This window comes from Natator depressus, chromosome 10, assembly GCF_965152275.1.
Source record: "Natator depressus isolate rNatDep1 chromosome 10, rNatDep2.hap1, whole genome shotgun sequence".
Taxonomy (NCBI): Eukaryota; Metazoa; Chordata; order Testudines; family Cheloniidae; genus Natator; species Natator depressus.
Window position 1 is genome coordinate 19,224,489 of NC_134243.1, and position 19,331 is coordinate 19,243,819.

A 19,331-nucleotide genomic window follows, 5' to 3' on the forward strand; every position below is an offset into this window, starting at 1 on the left:
CTTTCTTTTCTAAAAGCATGAAATAGACGGTAAATAATCCAATATTGGGAGTTAAGCTAATCACAGAGGGTTATTTGTTATCTGAAGAGGGGCCCAGTATCTCTGCTTCACACTGAGATAATTCAGGCCACATTTCCTCTGCAGTTTCAAATAGATACATTCATCTTCACTTCCGGTCCTAAATAGTTATGCTTGTACTGTTGTGCCCCTTGAAACCAAGATGGCTTCATTTCAGTGGCAGGTGAAGTGAGCCCTATATGTAAACCATAAAATACTTAGGGATCTTTAAAAGGGTGTAAAGGCAAACAATGAAAATATTACTAATACCTCCTTGCTTTCTGGGGCCTAAATTAAATTCTTCAGTTAACTATACAGAACCTATATGTAGACATTAATGACTAAAAGTGATATTATGTCAGAGAAAATAGCCTCATATCTTATTTTTACTACCTGTTACTGTAAGTTTCCAAAATAAAATTATTGTTGCTTTGACATCAACAGAATTCTTTACTCCGTGTAAAGGCATATTACTTAAAACCTTTCTTTTGATGAGCAATATACAATTCAGAAGCAGAGTTATAACCCAATAGATTACAGCAAATTGTAACCAAGTTTTGAATTGACCCATCCAAAAGCCTGTTTAATGAATGATATACATTGTCTCTGCTTACCTAAATTCACACAGCCTGCTAGCCTTGATGTGTTTTCATAACGATCAAATGCAATAAATGAATTAGTGTCCTGAGGGATTCTGGGTTGGAATGAAGGAACGCCATGAAAGATAAATAAAGTCTCAACTAACTTTATGATTTATTGATTCCCCCTCTTTGCTCGTCTTGCAGTGTGGGAGAGCTCATTTTTGTGTCTGGCAGATAGCTGTGTCACCTTTGCTAGTAGATATTACCATCCCATAAAGGTGTGTGACAATAAGTGTGGTTTCAATCTCATGCTGGCCTCAGCAGTTTAGTTTTATTATGCACACAAGATCTGCCAGTGGCAGAAATTGATGCACGTATCCAGGGACTCTGCTTGTCTGTCACCAGCATTTTACCCAATTTTCTCACAAAGAAGTTTCTCTTTAAGCCATCTTTAAATGGTTTAAATTACTCTCCTGACACATCATTTTTTGTGCATTGTTACAAAAAATATAATTTCCACAGTCCTTCAGGGGACAAAGAATCAATGTTAACTATCTTTGTGTCCACTGTACCAATCAGAATTTAAGAAGTATGGTACAAGCCATAGCAGACTGGAAACAGTATTTGAAGGATGGCCTGGAAAGGTATTCCCAACCTCAGCAGGAAGCTTCAGTACTAACTATTCAAGAGTGGGAATTTTTGGTCTAATTTTCAAAAGCACTCAGCACAGACTCAGTTATGTTCCCACTGAAGTCAGTGGGAATTTTACCACTCAATGGGAACAGACTTATGCCAGTTCTGAATGATTTTGAAAATCTGATCCCTCGTATGAGGGCTGGCTTTAGGGCAAATTGAACATAAGAAAGCATGCAGCACCACACAGTTTTAAACCTCACACCAGCTAATAAGCATTGATATATGTTTCACTGGAAAAAACAGATCAATCCATATTCTATGCTGTATTCAGCCTCTAGGCTGGGGACAGCCTCAGGGGAGAATGACATAGGGGCTGTCAGGAAGAGAGTTATACAGTTCTCTGGTTCTGAAAGCAGTTTTGCATTGAACCAGGCAGTTTAGAGCAGTCTTAGGCTGCTCTAAACTCTGCCAGATGGAAATGGGCCACAAAGGAACATCCACCAACACAGCACATTCCAGCAATGTCTTCTCCAGGCGCTTATACCATATGATTTATATACTTTTCTTTTTAGAAAACCTGACATGCATTGACATGCATTCCAGTTTTAAACATGATGTTTTCTTAGCAGTGTATGACTGACTAAACAAAATACAGAAGAGTGTGGGCAGGGCTTTGGAGGCTCATTCCCAATTGCTTGCTTCCTCTATTTGTAGTGCCAATGCAATAAAAAGTGATTCTGAAGTACTCTGACATTCAGAGTGTTTCCATTCAATTGTATCATTCCAAACAGAACTCTCATGCCAGATGTTTTTGGATTGGTTGAGGGTTTTTACTATCCACTTCTTATATTAGCTACCAAAATGTTCAGTTTATGTCATAAAAAGAATATTTATTAGGGTGTGGTCATTGCCTTTTCTGCAAACACAGGACTTTTGCCAAGGCATTGTCTTCTTCATAGGACACCACACCACACACATCAATCTATTTTTATAAGCACTTGCAACCCTTATTATCCGTCCTTCTCTAGCAACCACCCAGGAGAGGACTACATTAAAGATACAATGAGGGAGTCATTTGTCCAAACATCATCATTTTACAAAACTACACTTGGGATTTGCACTCATCTTCCCTGCCCTGCCGCCAACAAAACTCAAAGGCTAACGAAAGCCCATTGCTTTCTGTTGACACAAGATAGCTACTGATCTTTGCAATACTTATAATACAACCTGACTTTAACATAGCACTTTTTGTTCTAATGAATCTCAAAATGCAAACTGGAAACTATGGGCCCCAATTCCTTAGCTATGTTCTGCCTGCTTTACAATGCTATGAAGGATGCAAAACAGGTGGAAAACCAGTTTAGTCAACAATCTGGGAATTTCCCAATGTAAGAAGCATCCCCAAGTGATGTAAAGCCACTAGAGTGGTTCTACATCATCCTCACTGCAGTCCCAGCAAAGGGAGTGTGGCTAGGAAAAGGGGGATATGGCTAGACAGCCTTCTCCCAGCAGCTGTACTGGCCCTTTTGGGCTACTGGCAGCCAGGTGTTAATTAGAGTGGCCAAAGGGCTGCTCTAACATACAGTGTAGGCCAGATCTGTCCCTGGTTGGCCTCAGACTTCAGGGATAACAAGTGATGTAAAGTCACTTTTGTTTCTAGTTTGAGTCATAGCTCAGCCGGACCCACAAACTGGGGCCTCTGTTGTGTGCATGAGGTCGCAAAGAAGCAACTGAAAGCAAAATTAGGCCCTTTGATTATTAAAATCTACATGTACCTACAATGATATAAACCCAAGTTCCTTAATGTGTAGGGAAAGTCTTTTCTAAAGAAGACGAGTTGGTTATCTTGTTCCTTTACCCTATAGTGGTTTGATGCTATATATTTGATAAGAGCTTCACCACAGAAGATAAAATCACTGAGGATATAAAGCATTCAACCTTAATCTATTCTTTGTGTCCCAACTTTTCCTCAAAAATCTCAAAGAACAGGAGGAAATTCAGGTCACACGTTTTGTCTAGAGAAGGCCTATGCTTTAAAATTTGGATCTGTTTTTTTACTCAGAGGACTGGAGGTTTTAAACAGTCTTTGCCAGTTCAGTGCATTTACTAAAATAGCATTGTCGTGTTTATCAACTTGCCCTTTTACAAGCTGCATTTTAACTCAATTGTGTGTATTTTTACAGACATGGTTATTTTAACTATTCATTTATTTTTTCAACCCAACTTAAAATATTTTCTGAACCTTTAGCATGTTCACGATAAGTACTATGAGTCACTTGTTCAAAGAACATAGCAAAAACAACGAGGATAACGAACAAAATGGCACAGGGAAAAATCCCAAATATTTTTGTCCTTATTAACTGTGTATGACCTCCCATAACCTACAATATGAAGGCATGAACTTACTTGCACTGATGATTTTTTCCACAAAGGTTTCCCTAGTTTATCATGTCCAGTTGCAAATTACATTGGCAAGTAGGGGATTAAATATTTCATGCTTACATACCTTGTGAAGGAGGTCACAGGAAGTATTTCACTTTCCCACTTCTTTTAGGGGTTCACCTTGGTTCATTTAGAACTGGTCCTGATGCTTTATCATATTATTTTCCATCACATACACTTACCCCTAGAAGTTCCACTGGAAAGTCAATGCCTAAACAGTGCAACACCACAAGGCATAACAACAACTATTCATTAGAAAGGCTAAAGAACTTTAGCACCTGCTTTGCTCAAGAGGGGTCAGTAATAACAGGTTTCCTGAGTAAATCCAAACTAAATGCTGGTACAGGAGTTGGAGAAGCACATCTTCTGTTTCTTAGACATTCCTCTATTTTAAAAGATTTTGTGTAGTCTCACACAGCAGATATCACACTAAGCCTAGATTGAGTGATATGGTAACCACATCTAGTTAATTGGAAAGCCCTTTTTTTAAAAATCACATACGGTATTTAAAAAAAAGGTTAAGGTCCATCACAAGAACCCAGGGCTGATTGACATTTCATATAGGAAGTTGAGTCGTGCTTGTGTTAAACCTGGGCAAGGTCCAGCTGAGTCAGTCAGCTAAATTATTGCACTGCCAGTTTAATATTTTGCCATCTGCTAACTGAACGCTCTGCTGCTTGCTAGGTCTCATAAAGACTTTTATTTATTATATTACACATGGCAACATCTGCCACGGGATCCAGCTTGACTCAGCTTCCTAATTAAAACAAACAAACACAACAACTTCAGTACACGACTAGGTCTAACTATTATTTACAAAATGTAGGGCAGATATTAAAAAATATGTCATATACCCTTGGTGATCAAAAAGCCTACATGGAGTTTACCAGGAGGGTTACAACAACTTTTATTAAACTCTTCAAATAGCCTGTTTTGCAATCACCAAACAGCAGCAAACAAACAGCTATAAGTATTTTTGCCTTTATTTTTAAGCTGTTTATTTTGTACTGATTATGAACAACAGAAAAGGCAAGTGTTTCAAAAAGTTTTCAGCTCTTTCCCCTTTAGAACACCCCTCCTGTCACTCTCATACTACACCCCTACATATAATGTTCAAACATTTTCTAAGGTGGTGGGGGAGTGGTGGGAGGGAACTGGGACTGTACTGTAACTAGGACAGAAAAGTAGCATTTGATGAAAAGCGACGCTTGAGCAGAACCGTACTGCATGGTTCATCCAGCAAACAAGAAGCCATAATTGCCTCATCTTAGAACATTCCTAATGCCTTGGTCTAAATAAAAGGGAAACCTCTGGCAAAAAACAGTATTAGCTACAATAATGCAGTGAGATGATGCCTTTTCAACTTGTTTTACAGAGGCTACCAAATAAATATCAGATGGTCATGACCTGCAAGCAGCTGCAACCTGGAACATTGATCAACAGCAGAAAGGGGAAAGGATGGCTAAAATGGGTGATGATAGTAAAGAAGGCAAAGCCCATTTGGGTTTTTTTAAATGTAGGTAAGTCACCTGCAGTAAAACTACTTTAGAAGGATAACTGGGTGAAATCCTGGACCTAGTCAAGTCAGTGAGAGTTTCTCCATTTACTTCAGTGAGGCCAGGATTTCACCCACTGTCTTATCGTGTAAAGTAACATTACCAACTAAATTAACATTTCAGTATTTCATAACCTATACCACATCTATAGGACTTGATCCAACTCCCACTGAAATCAATGGGAGTCTTTGCATTGGCTTCAATGGCAGCTGGATTATTGGCACTTGGAATCTGTCTTATATTCAGACAGGCAAGAATCCACAAAAAGAAAATGCTGTACAAGGAAGAAATACATTAGGAACAATCTGTTCAAGTGACTTTAAATTGAAGCTGAGCTGGCTGACTTAAAAGAAGATAGTTAATCTGGTGTAGTTTTGCTGGATTCAAGTAAACATGATTTTTTTAAAAATGAAGTGACTAATTATTGGTAAGTCTTTGAGACTCTCATTTTCAAAACCTGGCATTTGGGGAGAAGAGCTTTAGCTTTAATATGAGATCACAATAAATAATGCCATCTCTTTAGGACTAACTAAGGAAGCATAAGGTACTAGTAGTGGCCTGCAAACGACAAACTCCTTCTACCAGCATAAAAGGAAGATCTCCTTCAGTGTCAGTGAGAGACCTGTGGTGAAATACCGGCCCCAATACAGTCAATGGGAAAGTTTTGCCATGGTCATCAATGGAGTCAGGATTCTATCATTGAGATTTTGGAGCCAACAGTGCTACAACTATTGCTCCATGTATGTATATGAAGAAGTTAGAACAACAATGAGGTCTGTATGCATGCAAGCCATTCATTCGCTGAAATAGCTAGAACCCATAGATACCCATGAGAGACTATTCCTTCCCTGTGTCGGTCCTGGGGCAGTGCAGTTATCCACTGACTCTTACATAGAGTGGACTGTAAACACCCAATCTAGCCACCAGTTTCACTCAGGCACAGGGGCCAACTTGTAGACATTTAGATTCCTTCCATTTTTAAATAAACCAACCAATATAATATAGCACAGTACGTAAGATTATCTGCTCGTCAAACGGCCCCTGCTAGTGGATGCATCTGATGAAGTGAGCTGTAGCTCACGAAAGCTTATGCTCAAATAAATTTGTTAGTCTCTAAGGTGCCACAAGTACTCCTGTTCTTTTTGTGAATACAGACTAACACAGCTGCTACTCTGAAACCTGATACTTACAACTGGGTATGTTTATAGCCTCAAGCCTTGAGAAATGACAACAACTCTGTATTAACATATGCCTTTTAATTTAGCAGGGCAGGAGTCCTAATACCCTCAGGTTAATTAGACCCCCATCTTTGTAGATACATAAATATAAGTTCCCTGTACAATTGGTAGTTTATCACATCACAAATAAGGTAAGCCCATACTAAGCCACTCTTATCTTCTTCAGGATCCAGAGCATCTATAAAAGTAATGTCTGTAAAATCCTTTGAGTTTCAAAGCCTGAAATGTTGGCAGCTTTACACGTTCAGTTTAAGCGAGATACACTACAGGATGTTTGATCTAAACTGCTTTTAATTAATTTTGGAGTGTAACATTTGGCTATGTTCAGGCTCAAAGAAAATGAATCCTTTCCTAGTTCATTGATGCTGCACAATGAATTATTTATGACTGAATCACAAGAAGACAAAAATACCAAACAATATGCACTCTATATTATCCTTCCTCTCTAGTTTAAATATTAAGTCTACTGTTGCTTATTTGAAAAGCTAGCATAAAAGGAGATGATCAAGGGGCAAGAGTAAAATCTAATTTGGTGTGGCACAAAATGACAAATACATATGTTATTTTTCTAAGTGTAACTCTTCTGCAAGATGCCATTGCGATCAAAAAGCTGTAGGTCCTTCTTCAAACCAGCCATCACCAGCCCAACCTCCCACCCAGAATTTCTAGGATAACTAAATACCATCCCTGGGGACATTTAATAGGCAATACTTCCCCATTCAAAAGTTCAAAAAAGAATACTGTATTGGGAGGAAAGGAACACATCATCAACAATATACCTAAAGGAATGATCAATAAAACACACACCTCCATGGTAACTCTGGCAGTAGTCCATTAACTCGGTCCCCGCCCCCACCAGTGAGATCATCCAATAGGTAAAGTCTCTTTACCAGGTCACTTCCCCCTCCACTAAATTCCAACTCTTGGTTTGGTGTCAATGGGTAGTGTAGATCTAGAGACACAAAGTGCACTTAGGCTGGCCTGTCTCCAGTCCCGTGGGAAGTGCTGCCTGGTCCTGTCCTGTCCTGACCCAGCTATAGGGATTCCAGCTTTATTTAGTGGCTGGGTAGAAGGGGCCACACTGGAGTTCACTTAGCTCTGCTAAATCCTCTGTGGCTTCAGCGAAGAGCCCTTTTGGTATTGCACCTAGCTGAAGAGCTGCCTGTGCATTGTCTCTAATCAAAGAGCCACCTCTGCAGTGACTCTTACAGCAAAGTCCTCAGCCTGAGTCATCTCTCACCATGATGTGCTCTGCTCTCAACATAGCAGGATCCTCAGGGTAGGAGAACCAACAGCATACAGGACCTTTGAGCAGTGTCCCCACCACAAGGAGCTCTTTTCTCTCAGGCCACAACTGAACTGCAGCTGGGAGCATGCTTCCCAGCTCTGCTCAAGCTAGTTGCTAAACATTGCAGCCTAGCCGCCTGAGTGCAAACCCTCCCAAACCCCTAGGTATGTTTTGGGGCAGGTGGCCCGAACCACCATCTGTACTACCCCTGGTTACTCTGCTATTTTTAGCACGCTAGGTTAAGCAGATTAGCACATCTGTCTACCCAAGATGGGAAGCATGCTCCCATCTCAGTGTAGATGTACCATCAGTTCAGTTCTCTTACCCAACCAGTTCGGAGTTTGTGTACAGTTACGGTGGCTCCTAAAAAGAATCACTGGAGGAATTCTAGGTAGATAACTTGTGCAAATGAAGCTCTCTGTAGCTATGCTTCCCCCGTTCACTAATAGATGGAGGAGTCTGAAGCGCCTTCTCCTCTGGAACTTCTGTCCATCTGGAGTTTGGGTAAATAGTTTATATTGATGAAACAGCTTGGGTAAATAGCTTATATTGATGAAGTAACCATTCTTCCCCATATTCACCAGACAGGCATAGAAACTCCTTATCCTAGACCAGTGGTTTTCAACCTGGGAGTCCGCAGATCCCTGGGAATCTGCAGTCTATGTCTAAAAGGTCCGCAAAAGGTGGCTGTTACATAGAACAGTGGTTTTCAGTCTGTGGTCTGCAGACCCTGGGGGTTCACAGACTACGTCTAAGATTTCCAAAAGGGTCCGCACCTCCATTCAAAATTTTTTAGGGGTCCGCAAATGAAAAAGGTTGAAAACCACTGCCCTTGACTAGAGCTTCAGTCCACCTAGTTTATACAAGTAATGAAGACTGTACTTAGTGATCAGCCAGCTCTAAATTTCTTATGTGAACAAACTGCAAATGAGGATTATCTTCTTGATAATTAAATTATAACAAATAAATATGTAGATCTGAAGCAGCTGACTTGAGCAATGTTCATGCTCTTGTGACTATCTCATGTGGGAAGCCATCTCATAGGTCAGTGGAAAGCTGTCAAAAGCTACACACCTCACAACACAGAAGGTAGAAAAGGGAACTTTTTTCCTTCCACTCCACCCCTTCTCCCCACCTATATAATTTCATTGCATTTTCCAGAATTTAAGTCTAAATATTTGTCACGTAGTATGTAGCCTTCTCTTAGGGTGATGTTCCGCATACTGGATTCCAAAATATTAAATCCAACCCTAATATTTCGTAAACTCCTTATCATACATTTTACACACATACGCAGGAAATGTCAAATACATGAGAGGACTTCAGTGGAGCTCTAACAATTTATACCAGCTGAGAATCTGCTTTGAGATCTTCTCAGAATATTTCCTTCTAAGTCTTGTCTCAGGTGCTATACAGTCCATGCTACCTAAACATGTGACTGTCCTAACCAGAAGGGAAAATTATCTTGAGTTCCATTGAGTTCTTGCCAGTCAAACATACTCTTCACTACAAAGTATTACCATTTTTAGGTGACGTGACTGTACAACAGTATCTGTCAAAACTGACAGGTTTCCCACTTTTTTTTAATAGTTGCTCTTTCAGTGCACATTCCCTGACTAGCCCCTGCAATCATTCAGTTTAACTGATCTGAGTCCCAGTCTTCATGTGAGAATCAAAGGATTTCGCACTGACACAGCGAATCCTCCTTTATGCTAGGAGGAACGTTATGCACATTCCTTGTGCTCTTGAGTCAGTTCCCAAGTTGATCCAGAGCGTGTCCCAGATGTTTCCTAATGCTATTAAAATTCATTTCCATTCAAGATCATTGGTAGGGAATGCCTTGTTGACAGATTAGCCTTTATTTGCAGAGACATATACCAAAAGGGATATGCATAATTAACCGTAATTATCTCCTACAAAGTGTTAGAGCTAAAGAGCAGGTCTAAGGCTGTACATTTCCCTGACATGGAGCCTGGCATTTCAGCTTGTTCACTCAGCAAAACCAGTGGGTCTCTCTGTAGAAGCAGAAGCAATGGAGGAAGAGAATTAAAAATCAAGATTTTAAATTAAAATACATATAGTATCTAAAGGATGAGCTCTTATTGTAAACAGAATGTAGCCATTATCCTAACAGCATAGTCTTAATCAGTGTCTCAACTAGATTCCTCAGTGATTCTGGCCTCCTGATAATTTCAGTAGCCATCATGTCTGTCTACAGTTATCTCCTTTTCCTTGATTTGTCTTTCAAATCCTTCTGATGCTAAAATGCTTCTTTCAAAATCATTATCCAGTGCAGTGGTGAGAATACATTAATGGTATCATTATCACCCAGTAACCAATAATCATACCGTAGCATGAGAATACTTGGTAGCAAGCCAGCATTTCATATGGATGCTCCAGTTTATAGTGATACAATTCAGCATGAAATCTCATGAGGGCATGTAAATATTTATCATTATTGTTATCCATAAACCACATCCAAATTTTCACTAAGGCTGCCAAATCCTGCTTATCCTGTGCCACCCAACGATCTGGAATTGAACGCCGACAGGCCCTAATCCAAGTGGTTGTAGGCTTGTCAGCAAACAATAGAAAGTGTCGAACCTAGTTGATTTTTGGCACAGTCAGATCTGCTCAGATGAGACTGCACCTCCTTATGGAAAAGTCCTATGGACTTTAACAGAAAATAATAATCTTTATTGTGTAGCAGGGATAATATTTGCTATTATAACGTCTGTAGGTTGGTTAGTAAATCTTGATGAAAGGGTATCATTCTCAATTTAATTCTATAGGTTGTGTGTGCAATTTCTACAAAATCCTTTTAAACGTGTATAGAACTTTATTAAATCTCTGTGGAACTCTGTTGGCTAGAGCATTATTAAATTTAATTGGACTTTTTCATTAGAGGTAGTGATTGGTCAAATAAACCCTCATTCAGTACTAACACTAATCCTGATTCCCTTTTAGTTCAAAACAGTAGGGTTTGTGTTGTATCCACACTTACAACCAACAAGTCCTATGTGGCTTATGGATTTGTGAGAGTAAATGCATCCTCTTCCCATAGAATTCTAGATTTTAACCAGGAAATTTTTCCTTAGAGATATCAAGTATCAGGTGGTAGCCGTGTTAGTCTGTATCCACAAAACCAACAAGGAGTCCGTGGCACCTTAAAGACTAACAGATTTATTTGGGCATAAGCTTTCATAGGTAGAAAACCACTTCTTCAGATGCATGGAGAGGTACTTCACCTGGGTTTTCCCCCATGTAGAACACTGACCAGCCTTCACTCTATTTAGCTTGAGAGAGATGAAAGTGGAAAACCTAATATCAAGATCATATTTACAACAAATATCAGGGCACCCTTTTCTGAAGGCATACAGAATGTGTATCCTGTGAGATAAGTGAGACTTCATCCTAATTAAAGTACAAATTGGAAAGAAGACTGAAGATCTCGGAGATATGGCCAATTCACTATTAATGGAGAAGCTAGATAAACATTGCATGATTTCCCTGGACCCTCCGAGACATAAACAATGCAATTAAATGGGAACATTTACTTGCACTCTTGATGGTATTACCTGAGGGATGGCAGATGCCAGATAGTTCAGTGTTTATTAGAGGCAAGTAGCAAGTTTGGCAACTGGAATTGGCTCATCCCCCTCTCTCATTTTTGTAATTTTATAACACCATATGGCCACTACAGATTTCTCCGGCTATCTTTTGGGTTACATTCAGCTGTTTCATAGAACATTTAAAGTGAAGTTAAACATATTGAAGATATAATGATGAGTACTGAAGATACATTAATAGGGATTGTTAAAAACCCCACCAATATAGAAGTGCAGACTACTGTTTCAGACATTTATAACTAGCTAATATTTGTTAATCACTTGCTTGGTATTTCTGCTTTTCAGACTCTGACCAAACACACAGGTCTCACAGTATAGCCAGAAGCCCAGACTGCCTCTGGCAAAACTGCCAAGGGAACAGGCTCCAGAAACATGTGCCCCCTGAAGATGACAGTCTTCCCCCTGACTTAGAGTTCAACCCTTTACCTGAAACAGCAGCCATCCACCAGACCACAACCACTGTGATGAGACACAGGGATAGGGGCGATTTGTCAGATAACTGGGTCCCAGACCATTTATGGCTTTATAGAGCATTACCAACATCTTTAGCTGCACCCAAAAGTGAACTGTAGGCCAGAGCAGAGTATGGAGTACTGATGATATGTATTCAACAGAGTTCACCTTACCCAAATGAAAAGCCATTGCATTTTCCTAATGCTGTTTGTATAGCCTGCCCCACAACAGTGGAGGTATTGAAACATCATACAGAAAACACTCATGGTATATCTAGTCTTGGAGTTCTTGGTTTATAGATTTTAAGGCAATAGGGGCCTCACAATCATCTAGTTTGACCTTCTGCACAAAAACAAACCACAGAATTTCACCAAGTTCTCTCCAAACTGAACCTTTTGAAATTCAGCCATTATTCATTTCAAGACAGATTGGACTCTGATTCCATAATCCCAACAGCAATTCAGACCTCATGAGCTGCCATGGCTACTTCACCCTAATAAATTAAGAGAGGCACTGTAGTTAAGTGGTAATGATGTTGCTGGAATATTTCTATAACTCTGGATTTACATTTAAGATTTAGGGCGAACATTTTGGGCTTGGGTGGAAGTCCAGTCTCCTTCTATCTAAATCATCTCTTCCTTTTTTGCAACTTTCCATATTGGTTTTATGGGACTGAATTTTCTTCTTTACTATACTTGCAAAAATTTCCACAGTCCACTTGTCTCCTCAAATCCCATCTCTCTTCCCCCAAATCCCCCACCGACACACACACTTCTTCACCGTAAACCAAACAAGCAGGCTGGGATTAACAGGTCTCCACCTGTGTGAATTCTTAAAGTGACACCAGGGACTGTAAAACTCTTTTTCTAGTTCTAGTGAATCAAATTGGACCATGTATTGTTTGAAAAATTTTTGATCTAAATGGATCCTAGTTATACCCACCCTTCCAAGTTCCCTCTATTAAATGAGAACTACATACATGTTATGGATACTTGTGGCCACAGTAGAGTCAGAAAACCTAAACAGTGATGCCAATGAGTTAGCAGGTAGCTCAGAGCTTGACTCTCTGAAGTTCCAAGTGCCTTCCAATTCCCACTGAATTCACAGAGAGTTGAAGGCACTTGGCATTTCATATACTGAAGCCCTGTGTTGGCCTGATTAACAGCAAAGTATTTATGCTACAAGCACACACCATAATGGTTAGTGTAGTGTTGCAATTTATTCAGTAAATATCTTAGTTATCTATTAATTTGTCTCTGAGATCTGTGGGAGGGTAAAGCATTCAAAGTTCATGCTCCTCCAAAGTGCCCAGCAAAATAACTCAAGATGGTATTTACATTCTACTGTTCTTTCAGATTCTCAGACTTAAACATCAACAAGTTCAAGCCTGAATGCTGTGGCATGCCAATGAGGCTGGGCCTCATTAACTTTTAATCAACCTTTATCCACCCTAGTTTTTTAAACGAACTGTTACTAATGACTAGTCATATGTCAGTCTAATGAATGGGATGCAGACGTGCATTAAAATAACCAAATTAGCTTTTTTGGAATTTTGTTACATTTCTATGGCACACTGCCCCAGGTAATTATAGTTCAGCACTACTTGCCCATATTAAAGTCTGTTTATTTATTTGAAGTCTTTAGGCAGGGCATCCCAATTTAGCTCATGTAAGCCGTTTTAGAGGCACTTTTCTTATTAACAAAGAAATAAATACATAGAGACTGTGTAAAGTGGATGCTAGAACATCAATTAACCACACACAGGATATACAAGAATAGAAAACATAACCATGAAAAACAGAAAACTATGAGTGAACTCAATCTTTAAGCATCTGATCATATCTCAGGGTTTCCTTGAATGAGGAAGGCTGAGCCTAATGCTCAAGATAGTAAAGAAATCTAATTTCTGTGGATAATTTAGTACTAAGATCCAAAGTGGCCCCATGACCTTTATCACAGATTATTTGATTAAAACAAACTGAACTAAATTTTCAAAAAAAGACAGGTGATTCTGAGAGCCAAAACTGTAAACCCTAAAGGGGCCTGATTTTCAGTCACCCAAAAATACTAGTCCCTTTTGAAAATGTAGGGCATTATTAAAAAGTTAATAGACAACCTATCCAGGATTTCAGAGCTTATTCTTCCATCACTATTTAAGTAAAATTCCTATGACCTTCAATCCGAACTCTGTACATAGGACAAATATGTGGTAGTACACAGAACTAGACAGCCAAGTTAACTGTCCCAGATACCACAGGAAGACAGGACCAGGCACCAGTGTAGGTCAATCTTCCTTCAGTAATCTGTAGGAGTAATATGTAACCGGGTCCCAATACTATTGCTGGGACCCCACCAACCCACCCTTCATAAAAGGGTTGAAGGTATTTAGAGCAAATAATTTAGAGTTGGCCCCTTATCGTACTTGACATTAGGAGCCCCAATCTCTCTACACCTGCTTTAGGCGATGTTCTCCCCTAATCTTGCTTCCAGTTCTGGTTTGTCCAGACCCCTACTGAGTGACTGCAATGGACATTTGCCAAGCTGTGAGAAGGTGAATCCTTTCCAACCTAACCTGTTTACTGGGTCCCTGGGCTGCTGAAAGGAAAGTAGAAAAGTCCACCTACTTTAGGCTAATCTGGCAAAAAGGGAAACATCCCGTCTCAGCCCCAGAAAGGTATATAGCAGGATTGCCCAGAACAAGTCCCACAAACCAGGCTATTCTAATCACAAAGAGACAATGGGGTTGGGAAGAGAGATTGCTACTAGACAAAGAATGGTGCCCAAGGAAGGGCAGACAGCCATCCCTCAGGGGCACGGGAGCCAAAGTTCACTCCCACTGAAGCATCTGGCACTGGACACCATCAGTAGACAGGATACAGGACTAGATGGACCATTGGTCTCATCCCATATGGCCATTCTTGTGTTATGTTCTAATGGCCTTCTGGTGCACCCTTCAATCCAGCAAGGAAGACTTCCTTGGCATGCCACCCCCCATGCCAAACCTACCAGGAGGCTGAGTGCCCATGAGGAGAGGGAAAAGGGTGGGCAAAAGCATTCCAGGATTTTCTTTTCCCTTGTGGTCCGCACCTCTGCGGCTGTGATGAGTGGGTGGGACAATTTGCATTTAATTACAATTATATTCCCACTTTGGGGATCAATTATGCCTTCAGTTGTATTGTGCACTGACATCCATAGAAGCCCCAGGCTCACATCCCCGGACAGAATCAAGGAAGATGCACAGTTCTGTAATCAGCCTCCTGTTGACAGATTACAGGAAAGGCAGAGAAAATGCTTAAATAAAGAGGAAACTCATTGGATTCTTTCAGGCAGGAACCTTATTTAACAAAATGTAATACAGAACAATCTTATTGCAGGCCCCCACTAAATGACTGCTAGGCTGACAGGCCCGGAGAATGAAATAATTTCTACAATATAACTACATTAAAGGGACTGTATTGGCAGCAGCAATGCAAGCTTCTCCATACCAGCCTGACCAAGGACCTAGAGGGACATCACTACAGCCTGAGAAGATAGTCATGGACTGAGTAAGGTCAAAGGTCTGGACTAAGACTGCACATTAGTCTCTAATGTGGGTGTCCCATTCATTAGACTGTCATATGACTAGCCATTAATAACGGTTTATTTCAAAAGCTATAGTGAATAAAGGTTGATTAAAAATGAATGAGGCCCAGCCTCATTGGCATGCCACAGCATTCAGGCTTGAACTTGTTAAAGTTTAAGTCTGAAAATCTGCAACAACAGTAGGATGTAAATACCATCTCGAGTTATTTTGCTGGGCGCTTTGGAGGAACATGAACTTTGAAAGTGGTGTTGGTTTTCATATTATACGCTCTTGTCAACTGGCAACTAGTTTACCAAAGTGCCAGCGGCTGGTAATCTGAATTAGATTCAAATTGTTGACCTCAAAGTAAAGGCATTGTATCTCATTCTGAGTCCATTCCCCCATCTTTCTCTAATTCTGGTATGCTATAACAAAGTTAAAGTACATGGGAGAGATGGGCCAAGAAGGGTGAAATGTGTGGTATAGCCCCGGCCTATGACACTTAAGTGTGATAAATCTGTCACAAATTTCACAGCTTTACAAAGAAAGAGAGATTATTAGAATTACAATTACAGATTAGAATTTGGAATCCACACCCTATCATTGCAGATTATGGACCAAATCTTCAACTGGCATAAATCAGCACAGTCCCACTGACTTCAATTCAGCTATGTTAACTTACACCAACTGAGGATCTGGCTATATATGTGTGGAACAAGTAAAACCAGAAGCTACTGTACGCAGTAGCCATTGCTACTCATAGAACGGTTTCTAAATGATTGCCATTCTGTTTTGTAACACTAAAGAAGTCTGTGATAAATAACCTCTAGTGCCACAAAAAGAGATTTATGAAAGGAAGAATGACTTACCAGGCATGACTAGAACTACCTGAAAAATGAGTAAAGCTCTCTATTGCCTCAGAGGATTTATTGTTTTCATTTTTATAGTTTTATTTTAACACTCTCTCTTTTTTGGTCTTTAGCGAACTGTTTCTATCAATGCTGCAGCCTAACTTAAAATGCCACATCATCAGTCTTCAGAGAATATTCCTCTCCTTTCCCCTCACTCCGCATACACAGGTAGGTAACCAGCAAATATAGTAGTCTCCAGGTGCAGACAAGTTAAGTGACTTGCTCAGAGTCCCACAGGAGAGAGTCAACTCCCAGTCCCAAGCCCATAACCACTGGACCAAATTTTAATTGCTAACCACAGTTAAAAGTTTTATTTATGAATTACTGATGAGAAAAACTACAGGCTTGCTTGCAGGAAAATAAACTGATTTATAAATATTGCAGCAGCCACCATCAATTATATAGCAGGTACCAATTTTTGAAGTCAAATTTTAAACAAAACATATTCATAGACACCATATAAATGTCTAACCTCTCCAAAATTTAAATGGGTTCTCTTTTCCTTGGACCCATTCAGCCACCATTGACAACCATGGGCAGATCCTCAGATGGTGTAAACTAATGTGGCTCCATTGATTTAAATTGAGCTGTGCTGATTTACACTGCCTGAAGATTGGGACCAGTGCCTGCAATGTTGCAAAAGCAAGGCAGAAATGCTGTGCCAAACTATTAGCCACAACGTGACTAACAACGACTTTCAGGTTTAAAGGTGCATTCTTAAACTGACAGCATAAAGCACTAATACGTAAACCAACCTATAAAATCCTATACACATAAAATAGAGTTGGGAACGTGCAAAGGACCCTCTGTTGTAGGAGAGGTCTATTTCCTGTATTCCGGTTTCTGTGCTGTGCATGAGCACAAAAGGTGAACTGAGGATTTGGCCGATGTAAGAAATCAATATTAATAAAGTATTTTCTGTTTCTCCTGAACCTCAAGATGCATATAAATAGAGAGAACGAATTAATCACTATAAATATTGAGGAATGGGAATAATAATACCAAGTCAATTTTGTTTTCTATTATTAGTTTCTTCTTAGAAAACAAGAGTTTAAAGTTTAGCAGATATAGTTTGAGGGAGACAAATACAGACAAACTGAAAACTTGTGTTGCTGTTTTGCTCATTCCATCGCAGGCCAGAGTGAACTCTGATCTGAATTATGTTGATTTAACCCAATAAAGAATTGTAATCATTCTCCTTAAACAAGAGCTTATTGTTATTATTTGTATGACCTTAGAGCCTAGAAGCTCCAGCTGCGACTGAGGCCCCATTGTGCTAGGCACCGTACAAACAGATCGTGAGAGGCAGGTCCTGCCCCAAAGAGCTTACAATCTAAATAGAGAAATTAGACAAAGGGTGGAGAAAAGGAATTATCATCCCTGTTTTACAGAGGGGGAGCTGCAGTACAGAGTGACTAAGTGACTTGTCCAAGGTCACACGGATTTCTGTGGCAGAATCAGGAATTGAACTTGGTCTCACAAGTGCCCAGACCAGCACCTTAACTAAAACAAACCACTCTTCCCATCTTTTACAGGTCCTTCATTGCCGCTTATGAGCTGATCAGGGCTGGCTCTAGCATTTTTGCCACCCCAAGCAAAAAAAATTTTGGCCACCCCCACTTTTTTTTCCCTCCATGCCCTCCCCGCCCCTTTCCAATCCCTTCCCCAAATCCCCGGCCCCCCTCCTTCCCCGGGTGTGCTGCATTCTCCACCCCCATTGCTTCCTGCGGCTCCCCGGCAACCTCCCGCCCTAGCTCACTTCCGCTCGGCCTGCTCCCCTGAACACGCCGCCACTCCGCTTCTCCCCCCTCCCTCCCTCTCAGGCGAGGGAGAGGCAGCGCGTTCAGGGCAGAGGTGGAGCGGAGGTGAGCAAGGGGAGGGAGCGCAGGCAGTAACGGGGGGGGGTAGAGGAGCTGCTCCCCGCCCCAGCTCACCTCCGCTCCACCACCGCCACCTCCTCCAAGCACGTCGCCGCTCAGCTTCTCCTCCCTCTCTCCCAGGCTTGCCGCGCGAAACAGCCATTCGCCACCCCTAGAAATGTGTCGCCCCAAGCACCTGCTTGTTTTGCTGGTGCTAGAGCCAGCCCTGGGTCTGATATATTAAAAAAACAAATGAGGTGCTTCCGAGAACACGGCACCATATTAAACATTATTCTGCAAAGACTTTAGCACACAATTTATGCATGGAAGGCAGTCCTATTAACTATAGTGACACCACTCACGGTGTGTCCAGTTAAGCATGTGTGTAGGTCATTGCAAAACTGGGGCCCTTGGGTGTTATCCTGCAACCCTCACTCAGGTGAGGCACCTACTAATGGGAGTTTTGACTGAGTGAAGACTGCAGTGTTGGGCTCAGTGTAGCCACAACTAAAATTTCTTTCGGTTTAGATTAGCGCTAATACCTGGTTAAGGTGACCAGATAACAAGTGTGAAAAATCAGGACTTTTTTTTAGGCAGAGGGTGGGGCACAGTTGCATATATAAGACAAAGCCCATAATATCAGGACGGTCCCAATAATATCGGGATGTCTGGTCACCCTACACCTGGTCATGGAGTTCACATCTGGATTGGGAACAGATTTTCCTCAAAGACTGGGCCCCGTCTGAAGCCCATTGAAAGACTCCTGTTCATTTCAGTGGACTTTGGATCAGACTGTAGTGCAGTGTGAATAGTACAAACATTAGGATAAAGGAACAATTTTCATCTCAAGAGCTATGGAATATCAGTGATACTTTTATGTTCACTTTCCTTATGCATTTGTGGTATGTAGCTAATGAATTTACTCTTCCCAGTAACCATTCCATGCTATTAATAATACTAAGTTCTGTGACAGTACTGAGAATTTATGGAAGTAATTCTAAATGCATGCAACTCATAGTATCAGATAGGAAACTGCCAGAGAGGATAAAATATTCCTTCCTTTTTTTGTCTTAATTTTCACAGCTTTCTTACAATAGTTAGAGTGGTATCCGCTGGGGA

General features: G+C 40.7%; 1 long non-coding RNA gene across 4 annotated transcripts in view; it reads right to left on the bottom strand.

The window, feature by feature from the left end:
- Nucleotides 1-4,102, bottom strand: part of LOC141994900 (uncharacterized) — a 116,150-nt gene extending 112,048 nt beyond the window's left edge. The window contains exon 1 of one of the 4 annotated variants that reach the window (XR_012641218.1): nt 3,995-4,102. This is a non-coding gene — a long non-coding RNA (uncharacterized LOC141994900). The other 3 variants (XR_012641216.1, XR_012641217.1, XR_012641215.1) reach the window with 3 other exon arrangements.
- Between the last annotated feature and the right edge of the window lie 15,229 nt (nt 4,103-19,331).